The sequence below is a fragment of the Notothenia rossii genome (assembly GCF_949606895.1).
Source record: "Notothenia rossii genome assembly, chromosome: 1".
Lineage (NCBI taxonomy): Eukaryota > Metazoa > Chordata > Actinopteri > Perciformes > Nototheniidae > Notothenia > Notothenia rossii.
In genome coordinates, this window is record NC_136912.1 from 68363830 (window position 1) to 68377924 (window position 14095).

The 14095-nt window shown below is 40.0% G+C and overlaps 1 protein-coding gene across 3 annotated transcripts in view; it reads left to right on the top strand.

Annotated features, from left to right (window-relative positions):
- The window catches only part of tspan1 (tetraspanin 1), a 112275-nt gene that overhangs the window by 64732 nt on the left and 33448 nt on the right, over positions 1-14095 (top strand). Inside the window, exon 2 of one of the 3 annotated variants that reach the window (XM_079676192.1) lies at positions 8967-14070. The exons of the other annotated variants lie outside the window; for them this stretch is intronic. The gene's annotated coding sequence lies outside the window, so the exon portion shown is untranslated. The remainder of the gene's footprint in view (positions 1-8966; positions 14071-14095) is intronic. 3 annotated transcript variants of the gene reach the window in all.

Genomic DNA, 14095 nt, shown 5'->3' on the forward strand with positions numbered 1-14095 from the left:
TCTCTTGTAATGGTAAAATCTATTTGTTAAATCATAAACATATTTTAAATAACAGTAATTTTGCACAGAAGGTGTGTCCCTCAACATGCGTTCAACCCTGTTACCCAAACCTTTTTAGATTGGCACAGGAAGTGAAAAAACTGTAAGTCAGATGACACAGTGGAAGTGACATCAGCAAGCCATGTGCTAGTGCCATGGGTAGACCAAAACTAAGTCCTCTCTTTTATTTTTCATATTTTTACAATCTTTTCAGTCGTGAAAGAGTGTGGCACTCTGACCCACTCAACCCTGTTACTGATATTACCAGAATAAAGCATACTAATTTCAAAGTTATCTTTCTTGCATTAGATATCCAAGTTTGTCCTTGCCTTGAAAGTAGCATTACATGCTACATCTAGCAATAATTCCTGAGGTTAAAGGCTCAAATTAGCATTGATTTTCAACCCTGTTACTTTCAACCCTGTTACTATAATTAGAGTAACAGGGGTAATTCTTCATTGGAAAATATACATTTGATGCCAAGCTGGGCAAATCACTTTTTTTGATGGTTTATCATCTGTTTTTCCTAAATACATACAAAAAAATTATAAAATAAAAGGTTCATTTTTCAAAAATGTTGGTGTCTAAATTGTCCTCCAATTCTGGAATGACCCATCTACTGTATGTTGATGACACTTATTTTTAATGATTTACATTTTTTTTACTTTGAAATGTATTTAATAACTAAAACAATGGGTTAAGTTTATGGAAAATATATACGTTTTTTTTTTTAAGACACGATAAGACAGGCAATTTTTGGTGTCGAAGTCGCTCATATTACCCTTAGTTTTCGTCACGCTAGATAGTTGTCACACTGCTTCCTCCATTTGCTCTAAATTAGGCATAACTTCTGACGTGAATTGTGTCCAGCAAAATAATCCAATATAAACACATTTCCTGGGCAAGCTGGGCTGCACTTAGCTTTAACAGCATGAAATGAGAAATTATAACATATTTCATAGTTTCTGACCACTTTATAAGATCCAGCATATAAATGGACCTAATGAATGTGTATGGTGTCTAATTTATTGGCCTCACAGTTTGAGACTGTTTCACGTAAATCTTATTTGGTAGATGAGGACTTTATGTTACTACACTTCTCTTTCATTAAACCCAGTCACAAGACATTGCTAGATGGTGGTCCCTTTGTGTGTCCACATGGTGTTCATGTGTGTTACCACGTGTTTTTTTTACTGGAGCTGAGATGTGTCCTCAACCTTTGGACTGGTACTGTGGTGAGCGGCAGTAATGGAGGTGGGTGATAATCTACCCCGAGGCAGTTTATGCAGTGATTCTTCCATGTGACCGCCAGCCTCAATTTGATCCATGTGAATAACACAGGCCCAAACTGCAACTGTAATATTCACACTAACCAGAAACCTATATTCTGTAAGCCAGTAAAACATATCCTCCAAGCAAAACCATTTATTTTTTGTTCGTACTATAACTTTGTTTTTATAACTTTTCTACAAGCAAACTAATGTCAGACTCAGGCAGGCCCATTCGCCGCTCTGAGAGATTGAGAAAAAAAACATTAACCGGTTCATGGACAGGCTTTACGTACAGGAGCTTTGTTTAACACAGTGAAAAATGAGTACTACCTGTTTTTCAAGAATGTCTGTTCAGCCTTGTCCACAGATACAAGGGTATTTTTTCCTTCCTTCCACAAAAGAACCCGTAAAGATGAAAACGCAAAAGAATAGGCCATCATCAAGGCTATTAGGCAGGTTGGGGCATACACAAAAACCAACAGGCGACTGGCAACAAGGGTTGGTGTTGTGGGATAATGCAGCATTGACCTCTGTCATGCATTCTGACACCTCTGGTCTTCAATATAAGGGAAGAGCAAATGTACATTTATGTGGAAACATGTAAAAGGTCATGTTAGAAGGGTAACAACCAGCTCCTTTTTTGCCACATTGCACGTAATGTCGCCTCATTTTCGACCCCTCACAAAGGAGATAACAGCACATCGAAATGGTTGTATGGATGTTACAAGGCAAAAACCATACGCTTAGGCCTCAGTTTATGTAATCTAATCAAACTAAAGTTATTTTTAGGATTATTCATTGGGGAAACAGCATGTCAAATTAAACATTAAAGGCCATTAATGTAGTTTTTGACACACGGCCACACCTTAGTTGTGCCTTATTGGTGTACATTCCCTTTAAACATTGCAATTAATCAAACTATCAAAAATAATTGAAATGCAGTCTTTTTTGCTGCCCCTCTGGATCTAGGGCCCCGGGGCAGTTGTCTGTTTTTCCCAGTTGACAAGTTCGCTCGTAATGTGTTGATATGATTACTTAATTGTTGGTTTTCATGCATATTTTGATAACAATTAAGAACACTATACGAAAATGCCTGCCTAGTGTTGTAGCAATTTGATTACAAGCATTGCCTTTTGGATGGCAATGATTAATGACCGGTTTTTCGTTGGAGGACTTGTAATAATCATGTCAGGAAACAAACTAAGTATACCTTCTCTTCAGTTTGCAGTGAAAGGAAAAAAGAAACATGTCTCGGCTCACTGAGCCACCCAGACGCCAGCCGTTATTGTTCAAAGAGTTGAGGGGTCACTGCTTTATGGAGGGCGACATGGGGACGCTGTCTACTCCAGCTGGGTCTAATGATAACCATGTGAGCACATGAAAGTCATTCTACTCGTCTTTGACCAGCCTAAAATCATTCCCCACTGTAGTCTCATGCTGTACTGTAAATTGTGGTCGAAGGTATAAAGGGAGAGGGGGCTATTTCTCTGAAATCCTCCCCTAATGTGGGACAAAGCCAGGGAGGACGCCACAGGGATGAGATTTTAGTCTCATGACCTTTGAACTCCTGTTTGGGTAACCGAATGGAAAATGGCAACATAAAGAAGGAATTAAATGCAGAGAGAAAATGAGGACAGCAAAGATAGAAAGAAAATGAGAATGATAGAGGGAAGTGACAGCGGATGCAGCAGATGAGAGAGGTGGAGGAGGATGAGAGGGAGGCAGCCGATCAAATGTTATGGTTGACTTATCCCTTTCACAGCCCCCTGAAATAGCCAAACAATTTACAATCATCCAAAGCATTAACCTTTCACGAGCCAGAGGGACTCATTGTCCATGAAACCGCGATGAGGCGCTTTGCATGCCTGATGAGACGTCACAGGGAAATAACTCCTCTAGCTGGGCAAAACAAAAGAAATGGAGAGGAAGGGAATGAGTGGGAAAGGGAGACCGAGCCGAGGAGAAGGTGAGAGATATATTTTATACTTTTGAAGGAGGACAAGGAGTGATGCTTTGGAGAGCCTTTTGTTAGGGGAGGCAGATTGGCTCGTGCATCAGAGTGAGGAATGGAGGGGAGGCTTTCGCCGTGGCTTCGCTGCCCTCCGCGGTCCATACTTAACGTTTTTTCAGGTGAAGAAGAGGAGGCGGGAGGGTGCCCAGAGTTACAGTGAGAGAGGGGAGAGGGGAGGAAGCGTTAAGAGCACAAGAAGCAGGCTTGATTCCCATCTCGTGGCGGGGAGCCAATGTCCATGCTATTTACTGCATGACAGCTTCCCATATCTCCATCAATCCTCTACACAAGATGGGGAAACTGAAAATGGTGCTGAGGGCCAGGAGTGTGTGTGCTGTAGCGTGTAAAAAAGGCAGATGGAAAGGAGGAAGGAAGGGATGAAGGAAAGGAGCGACAGAAAACAAAACTTGGGAAAAAGATGCAACGTCAAGGAAATAAATTAAAGGTGTTAGCTACAGCATGTTTGAAAGATATTACTAAAAAAGTCTCAAACTAGACAATGAGAAATCATTTTTTAATAAAACTCTACCAAGAGTCTAAACCCTTAAAGTAAGAAAAGACACTAAGAAGTGTACTTAGTGATCATGATGGAATTGGTTTGGGGAAATAACCTTTTGAAGCATCCTGGACATCGCCACCTTGGTTTTTTGGAGCAGAAGTGACCGATGGGTGGAGTAATGAAAAACCAAACAATGATGAATTTTAAAGCAGCCAAAATGTCACAAATTAACTTATATGAACCAAAACATCTATGTGAAGTTGTAAAACAAAAGCACCAACACCAGATGTATGTGACCTGGAATAAAATCTGGAGGGTAAAAAACCTACATTTACAACTACATTTTTATATTTTTGCCAATAAAGTATGTGAACAAATGCTTTTGCTTTATTTTATGGATGCATATGTTTCAGAGCTGGTCATGATCAAGTCAACTTGGATCTACTTGGGTTTTGAAATACAGACACAGAAACAGGACTAAGAGCAATATTAGGTTACATCTGGACCCAGGTCTGGTTTCGATTACTAAGAAGACCCTGTACCTCTGTCCACACTAAAACGAACCATGTATGGTTAATTCCACCAACAGAAACTTGATACATGTAACAGATTAGAAGGTGCTAATGTCCTTCTGTAAGTACATTAGAACCAAGGAGGAGGAAATGGAAGTTTCTGAACTCTAATCTGTTAGCCCTAACAGCCAACTTATTAGACTCAAGTTACGCTAATTATTACACCAGATACAATTACAGTCGCAGAGACAAATTGAGATAAAGACAAGGAGGATCATGGATTAATAACCAAGAGAGGAAAAGAGGCAGAGACCATGAAAGAGCCAGAGAAAGAGCGGGAGATAAAGAGACACAGAGGCTGCATACAAATGACCCCTTTTAGCTAATTAGCAGCGCCTCTAAGAGCCCTGCGAGAATTGTCCCCTATATGCTGTCGCTGCACAGTGGCCCTATAGGTGGTGGGAGCGAGCCCACGGCCACAGGGGCTCATAAGCAATGTGTGTCATTGCGAAATACCATCAGTCATAGAACAAAGGAGGCACGCAGGTCAACGGCAGCGATACGCCGCTGCTCTTTTTATCTTCCTCCTCTTTTCTCGTCCTTCACTTAACTTTCCATTAACCCCTTCCTCCTCATTTCTTCATCTCTTCTCCCCCATCTCTTATCTGTTCCTATCTTCTTCATAGCCGTCCTGTTCCTTTGTGTGTGAGTCAATTAGCCAGCCCTTTAGTTTTGATTTATGGACCATGGACCTCCTATGGCCTAATGGATTGCTGTGAATTAATATGCGATGCTTATGTGTGCGTGTAATAAATTAAAGCACGGAAGACACAATAGAGGTCACTGGGGTACCTCTCTCTATGCCGACGGGGTCTGAATCGGCGCCACTCCTGCCCCCGATTTTCATCCCTCACTTGAGAGAAATTATCAATTTGTAATGTCGACATAATGGATGACGAACAATAATAAAGTGACTGCTGCGCTCGTTTAGGTGAAGGCTCTCAAAATCATTTGCCATGTGGAAATAATTAGGCACTTCATAAAGATTGGGACCAGCGATTGTTATTGTCTGAACAAAAGGCATTATGGGATGTCAGAGTGACGCGTTTGGAGCAGATTCATCACCACGGATTTTCTTTCCCCCCCTTTGTTGACCGAGGACAACAACACGGAGATTAGAGACTCATCCTGCCTCAGGGGGGGGTGGGGGGGGGGGGGGGGAGGGGTGCAAGTATTCATCACTATCAACGCCCTCATCATCATCATCATCATCTGATTTTTGTAACGCACACGCTCTATGACCAGAGGCTATTTACACCAATCCAAAGTCAAGAGGCCTATACTGGTGGTTTACACAGGGTCATGAACGTTGCGGTCTCTATCAGAAAAAAATACGTTTGACATAAGGCCTGTCAGCGCAATACTGCACACACATACACACACACACACACACACACACACACACACACACACACACACACACACACACACACACACACACACACACAGGTTCAGGTGAAAAAAAGTGAATCTCCACAATGTCAACATTTCAGGAAATAAGTAAGAGAAACAACTGAGCAGTTTTACTTTCAGCACAAATACACTATAAAGTAATGGTTTCAAAGTCGGAAACCTTTAACATATGTTGCCGGCAAAGTAGTGATTTCTGCTTTTAAAGTACAAATAAAAGTCCCCTAAATCTTTTGAATACAGTTATTTCTCTGCTTCAGTTTTGTAAATCCTTGTTTTACTGACATTGCTAAATAAAAAATAAAAAATCCTCGAATTTCATCCTATCTTTTTTTTTTAAAACTGACTTAATAGGGAAATGTTTTTAAAGTGTGTTCAATGGCATAAAAAGGTAATACTGAAACAATTTATTTGAGTTTCCTTGTGGCTTAATATTTAAGCAGAAATTCAAATATCTTAGTTGAGTTTTGGGGGAACAATCAATTGGACAACAATACAACATCAACAATTCTTCCATAACCAGAAGCAAGGAATTATGTGTGACACAACTAAACAGCACTTTGAGAGCTGAAAATAAAAACTGCCAGTGAACATAATTACGTTTTCTTCCAAAACACATTAGTCAAAACCGTTGATGCATTTTTTAGATGACAGCAACAGGACAATTGACTCTAGCTAGCTAGTGTCAAGTCTTTGATTACTAGTATTGTCTAGACAGAACTGATAGAATTCAAGATGGAGCAAATTAAAACGTTTACTGCAAGGACTAAGAATCAACGCTGGACATAGTACTATGTGGGCTTACAATGTGGGGTAATGATGTTTTTCTACAGGCCAGCAGTGAGGGATGCCCTTTGAACGTTTAAAAGCACGTTGCACCCTGTTAACCAAGGGGTGTAAGGTTGGCAACCATGAACCGTAACGTCCCCAGTGAAAGCCGTCTGGGGACCTGTTTTGCATGTCATTCCCCATCTCTCTTCTTCATTTCCTCTCTTCTATCACTGTCAGTATGAATAACAGGTAGTAAAAATGCCTTGAAAATAGTAATTCATAACATATTCAAAAACTTTAATTATGATTTATGAATCTCAAGCAACTATATTTATTAGACAATTCAGTCATTTTAATTGCGCACGTGTACTTTTATGGTACTAATTAGTGGTGTCAATCAATTAAAACATTTAGCGTTAATGACAAAAATGCAATAAAGGTTTATCAAACATTTTTGAAATATTAGTATTCATGTGTGGTGCTGTAATAAAGAAATGGATGACAAACTGGTGGGAGGAATCTATTTCGTGTAACGGAACACCTAATCAATGACAAATGGCAAATGCACTAAATCACGATAGAAAACTAAGGAAAGTAATTTTGCTCAAGCTTGCGCCAGTTTCTAGAAGTTGGAGATAGCGGACTGGCTCACCACTGTAGTGACAGAATAGTATGATATACCATCATATGAGCATATGCCCTGTGGAGTGCAAATTATACAGAGGGCAATCACAGTGGCTCTCTGTGACAGCAGGTTTGACGAGGCTTGCTAAGTGTCGGAAAATTGTCCGATGCCAATCATTCCGAAATTATCAAAACTATTCTGGGTAGTTAGTAGTTAGGGTTAGGAGTTAGAATAAAGTAAAACATGTTATGTTATTGCTGCTTACTGGTGTCAAATGGTCTCCTGTCAGTTCAATAGGGTGACTGTGGCTGCGAAGAAGTGCAGTTATGTTTCAACCAGAAGGCTGTGGGTTCGATCCCAGACGGTGCAGTCAACATGTTGATGTTTCCTTTAGCAAGATACTTAACTCCTGATGGCGGTATGTGTATCAATGAATGACTCGTCGTATGTAAAGCACTTTGAGGGGTCGAAAAGACCTGCTAAGTATATAAGTACACTCCATTTACCATTCAATACATGTAGCTAGTGCCAATTCCTCTGCTTTCCTTTTCACTGCCATGTAATTCATGGTAAAAATCCGTAGGAAGTTGGAGTCAAACTTCGAAATGTAATTCATCTCCATCACTTTTTCTTAACACGCTAAGGTTTTCAGATGAATCACAAGCGTTGAGGTTGATATCTCTGGCATTATTAATTTATCAAACCCATTCCCTATGACTAGTTATAAGACATTTCCTTGTTTCAACAACAAATTGCAGCAACCGTGTGTCAAACTAAAAGTGTTCATAATTTCCAGGCTGATCACCATGAGTCACAGAACTTTATCAAGGTGTCTAGGAGCTTTTAATGAGCAGTCGGACCATTAACGCTGCCGAGCACGAGCAGGATGATATTTTATCAACCTTAAAATCAGATTACCGGATTAATCAATGCTCAACAGGGATCTACAAGGTATACATGTACTGTAATAGCAGTAGCCCCCAGCAGCAGTATGCATAGCTGTGGCAGCTGCCCTGGGGGGGCCACTGATAATACTCAATCCGACTGACCTCATTAAGGGACCCTTTGTGATTTACCTTCCCCATCTCACCCAAGATATCCACAGCCCGTCACTGCTTTCATAAGAGGAGAAAAAGCACACATCTGATCATTTCATTCTCCACTCGCCGCGGTGACAGTGTGTGTGTGCGCGGACGCTGGCAGAGATTATTAACGGTTTAATGGATAACAAAGCCTGACAGGTGGTCCTCTTGCTGAGATTAAGGACCGGTGGGTTAATGACGGTGTGGGTGAGATTGTCATAACTCAAAATGGGGACATTAAAGGGATATTACTGAGAAAGACTTTGGCTGATATGAGCTCAACTCCCCAACAAGGTGGCATCGGGCGGAGGGCTTTTGCCATTTTTCAGGAAGTTTTTTCTTTTGCCTGCAGCTCTATATAAATGGGCTCGAGAAGAATCTTGGTCAGAAACATGTGATGAGACAAAGGGAAACACTGTTGGCTCCTGCTGCTGCATTCAACCATAAAACACCGGTGTAAGGATGCAGAAGAGCTGCCAAACCATAAAAAGATCTGTCATCAAGTTTTTAGCTACAGCTTTATTTTGGTAACCCTAACCCTTATTTTATTTAAATTGGTTGGATTTTAATTGGAACTCAATTTCACAACTGAATTGGCAGCATCCCGAAGTGGTGATGCCAAATAAACACAGAGAACATTTCATTTGAGTTTTTACTTCTTTTCTCTCCTGTCTTCCTGGACAAAGAAAAGCAAATTCCTCCACTCAGGGAAACACTCATCACCAGTTGAAGCTGCAGGACAACAATGATGAGAGGGAGCTCTCTGCAATTCACTACTCCCCTCTGTCGGTGAGCAGGGGCCACTGCAGTGTTCAGGGGCTAAAGGAACAAAGGAAGGAGAGAGGAACAATAGAGTCAACAGCATAAAGCAGCAACACAGCCAAAGGAGAGAGGCAGATGGCCAAAGTAGGTGCTGCTGAGTGTAAAGGAAGAAATATAAGTTGGATGTTGTGTTTTATCCTCAAATATCTTTGTACTATTCAGTAACTTAATGTCAATATTGTGGTAACTGTGGTTAAGCTGTTCACATTCAAGCTATCTGATCAAGCCAATGTTATCACCACAAGTTGGTTTAAGACGTGCTAGCTTTTTAACATTTAATGAGAGTACTGTAGAGTTATTCCTACAATATCCACCTGCTTTATATTGTGCTGAAAAAGAATAAGACAAAAAGACACCAACGGAAACTATTTTTTTCATATCTGGCAAATGTATTGCTATATCAGGTTAGCTCAGGTTGTTGGAGTGTAATTCCCCATATCTTATACAGAGCATATTAGGGCTGCTATAGCGTTTAATGAAACTCGTTTAGCACCCAGAACCAGCATCCATACAGCAGGGACATTTTTGCCAGCCTGGAACAAACATTGCGTGCCTAGTTTGGTTGCTAATTTAACCCCTGTATAGTATATTTGATCGCATGGGAAGACGCATAATTATCTTACCACTTGGCATCTTACATATTTTAAGCTTTACCTCTGTCATTGAGGGCGCTCTGTTCTGATTCCAATACACTTTACTTACGTTAGGGCAGCACTACTTCTTGGTTAGGTGAAAGAAAAGATCATGGTTTTTGGATAAGTTTTTTAGATAAATTAAATCACCAATGTAAGTTAAAAAGTCAAAGTAAAAAAAGTAAATGGTCGATATAGCTTTCACCTGGGTCAAGAACCCCGTCTTGTACTATATTAAAAGCACAGAAGTTCAAAAGCCCACCATTTGAACCACAATTTGAGACCAGGAGGCAGAGTCGCAGTCTTACACGCTTCTCTGCGCTCTCTCCTAGGCAGTCATCCATAGGAATCCCGAACCCAATAAAATACCCAATATTAACGGTGTGTGTGTCTCCCCAAGGACAATTTAAGGTAAAACCTAATAGAGGTGTCATACATAATAACATAATAAAAGTAAATGTAACAACTACTACAGTGCAACAAAACAGGAAGATTAAATGTGGTCTCTTAAACACAAGATCTCTAGCATCTAAAGCAATATTGGTAAATGATTTAATATCAGATTATAATATTGATATATGCCTTACTGTTGCATTTAACTCTATATTAGATTATGTTGGTTTTCGTCAGAGTGTAAATAAACCAACCCACTGCTATAATCACACTCTCGACCTTGTTCTGACTTATGGTATTGAAATTGAGCAACTATTAGTCGAACCGCATAATCCTGCTTTATCCGACCATTTCTTAGTAACTTTTGAAGTACTGTTAGTAGACTACAAATCTGTTAGTGCTATGGCCAAATTTAAGGAAGAGATTCAATACTTAACTCGATAGCATGTCTGCATCTAAGGGAGGAAACTTATACAAAATGTACACCACCCCAAATTGATCATGTTGTTGATAGTGCTACAGATGCGCCGCGAATACAATTAGACTCTGTTGCTCCTTTGAAAAAGAAGAAAATAAAACAACATAGACTAGCTCCATGGCATAATGCCGAAACCCGCAAAATAAAGCAAAAGTCGAGACAACTTGAAAGGATATGGCGTTCCACTAAACTTGAAGAATCTCGTTTAATTTGGCATATTACTCTCAATGAATATAAGAAAGCCCTGCGTAACGCGAGAGCAGCCTACTACTCTTCATTGATAGATGAGAATAAGAATAATGCAAGATTTCTTTTCAGCACTGTAGCCAGGCTGACAGAGAGCCACAGCTCGACTGAGCCTTCTATTCCCATAGCACTCAGTAGTAATGATTTTATGTGCTTTTTTAACGATAAAATTGTTACTCTTAGAAACCAAATTAATGACCTCTTGCCTTTGACCAGTATAGTGTTATCAACAGCTCCCGGAAACGTAAGTTCTAATATTACACTAGATAGTAAACTAGAATGCTTTTCAGCCATAAACCTTGAGCAATTAAATTCAATGATTCTCTCTTCCAAACCATCAACGTGTATCTTAGACCCGATTCCAACTAAGCTGTTGAAGGAAGTTTTTCCATTAATTAGCACTTCTTTATTACATATTATGAATATGTCTTTATTATCAGGCTATGTTCCACAATCATTCAAAGTAACAGTGATCAAACTGCTTCTTAAAAAGCACAACCTCGATCCAGAGGTTTTAGCCAACTATAGACCTATTTCTAATCTTCCGTTCCTCTCAAAAATTATTGAGAAAGCAGTCGCAAAACAGTTGTGTGATTACTTAAAAAAAAAAGGTTTATTTGAACATTTTCAGTCTGGCTTTAGAACACATCATAGCACAGAGACAGCTCTGGTTAAAGTCACAAATGACATTCTAATAGCCTCAGACAAAGGACTTGTCTCTATTCTTGTTTTGCTCGATCTCAGTGCTGCATTTGACACTATCGAACATGAAGTCTTATTGCAAAGACTAGAGCACTTATATTAGTTGGCATACAGGGAACTGCTTTAGGCTGGTTTAGGTCCTATTTATCTGAACGCTCTCAGTTTGTACGTGTCAACGATGAATATTCCATGCAAACCAAAGTTAGCCATGGAGTGCCACAGGGCTCAGTGCTCGGACCTATTTTGTTCACATTATATATGCTTCCGTTAGGCAATATTATAAGAAATCATTCTGTAAATTGTCATTGTTATGCAGATGATACTTAACTATATTTATCAATCAAGCCTGATGAAATTAATCATCTAAATAAAATTCAAGACTGTCTCAAGGACTTAAAAACGTGGATGACCTTAAACTTTTTGATGTTAAATACGACCAAAAAAAAAAAAAAGTTCCACTAGTTATTGTACTTGGCCCGAAGAATCTACGAAACAAATTATCTAAAGATATACTAACTATGGATGGCATTAATTTGGCCTCCAGTGAGACTGTAAGGAATTTTGGTGTTATATTTGATCAGGATTTATCCTTTAACGCCCACATAAAATCTATTTCAAGGACCGCCTACTTCCATCTACGTAACATTGCAAAAATCAGGCATATCTTGCCTCAAAACGATGCAGAGAAACTAGTCCATGCATTTGTTGCTTCAAGGCTGGATTATTGTAACTCCTTATTATCAGGGTGTACCAAGAAGTCAGTTAAGTCGCTTCAGCTGATTCAAAATGCTGCAGCTCGTGTACCAACCAGAGTTAGGAAAAGGGACCACATTACTCCTGTTCTGGCTGCCTTACACTGGCTCCCTATAGAACACAGGATATAATTTAAAATTCTTCTTCTTGCCTACAAAGCCCTTAATGGGCAGGCACCATCTTACCTTAAAGAACTCATTATACCCTACTGTCCTACTAGGGCATTGCGTTCCAAGAATGCAGGGTTGTTGGTTGTTCCTAGAGTCTCTAAAAGTACAATGGGAGCCAGAGCCTTTTCTTATCAAGCTCCACTTTTGTGGAATCAGCTTCCAGTTTGTGTTCGGGCGGCAGACACCCTAGCCGTTTTTAAGAGTGAGCTTAAGATCTTCCTTTTTGATAAAGCTTATAGTTAGGGCTGATTAGATTCAGCCCCTAGTTTTGCTGATGTAGGCTTAGTTTGTCGGGGGACATCTTACTTCTTCCTTGTCTCTGTCTCTACCTGTGTACTCTCATGTTCCGATTAACCCAGCTTCCCCAAATTTCTTTCTTTTTGGTGTCTATATACGCTGGGATCCGGAGTCATGGATGATCAAGTTGCTGCGGTCCTGTGTCCTGGATCGCGAGCCCTGGATCTTGAGTCGTGGCTTTGCCTGTTGCTGTGGTCCTGGATCATAAGTCCTGGATGGATATCCTTGTGGATTCATCTTCCTATTATACACACATGCATTTCCAAACATTTGGACTACCTATGTTGCAAATGTATTATCTTTTCAATTTACACACAGCATCTATTGCACCTCTGTCCGTCCTGGGAGAGGGATCCCTCCTCTGTTGCTCTCCCTGAGGTTTCTCCAATTTTTCCCTTTAAACTGTGGGTTTTTCTCTGGAAGTTTTTCCTTGTACGATGTGAGGGTCTAAGGACAGAGGGTGTCGTATTGTCATACTGATATTCTGTACAAACTGTGAAGTCCACTGAGACAAATGTAACATTTGTGATATTGGGCTATAAATAAACATTCATCGATTGATTGATATCTTGCAAACGTATTTCTATCTCATGTTATGTCACCTGGGGTTGTTATTGTGTAAATTCCCCTATATCCAATACAGAGCATATCAAAGCTGCTAGCGTTATACAACACTTGTATTGCATCCAGAACCAGCATCCTTCTATTGTACAGAAATCCCATAAACTCAAAGAGCCCATAATCCCAAAGACATATGCCTGTTGATCCAAAGTTTTGTTGCTTGTAGGGAACTTTTCAAAGTAAAGTGACCTTGTTCGTTTTTCGGGATAGCACATTTTCGGACAAAAATAGGACCTTTATTAATTCGATTCGATATAAAGCAGATCAATTGTACACGTCCATCTATTTTATATTACAATCCCAGAGACAGGAATCCTGTGCTATACATCTGTGTCACTGTGTACCTGCAGGGGTCAGAGCTGCCACTAAAGCACCTGTACCTGAACTCCTCCTGCTGTCACCTGTATCCTCATTCCTCAGGGACCACGCCTGAAAGGAGGCACTTATCATATTTCTGAAATCAGATTCTTTCACCTGCATGACCATCATCACTCTACGGATATCTTTCAGACAGATTAGTCTTTACAGTTCACCTGCCTGGAACCTCCTACCTGAGCCACAGGAACAGAAAACAGTTTTTTTCTTTTAAAAAGGTCAGCTTTCCTGAAACCAGGGACTTTAAATGTGTTTAAATTGGCTTTACTTTGGATATTAAGAAAGATTACCACACTAAAGGGTAAGATTGTTTTATATTTTTACTT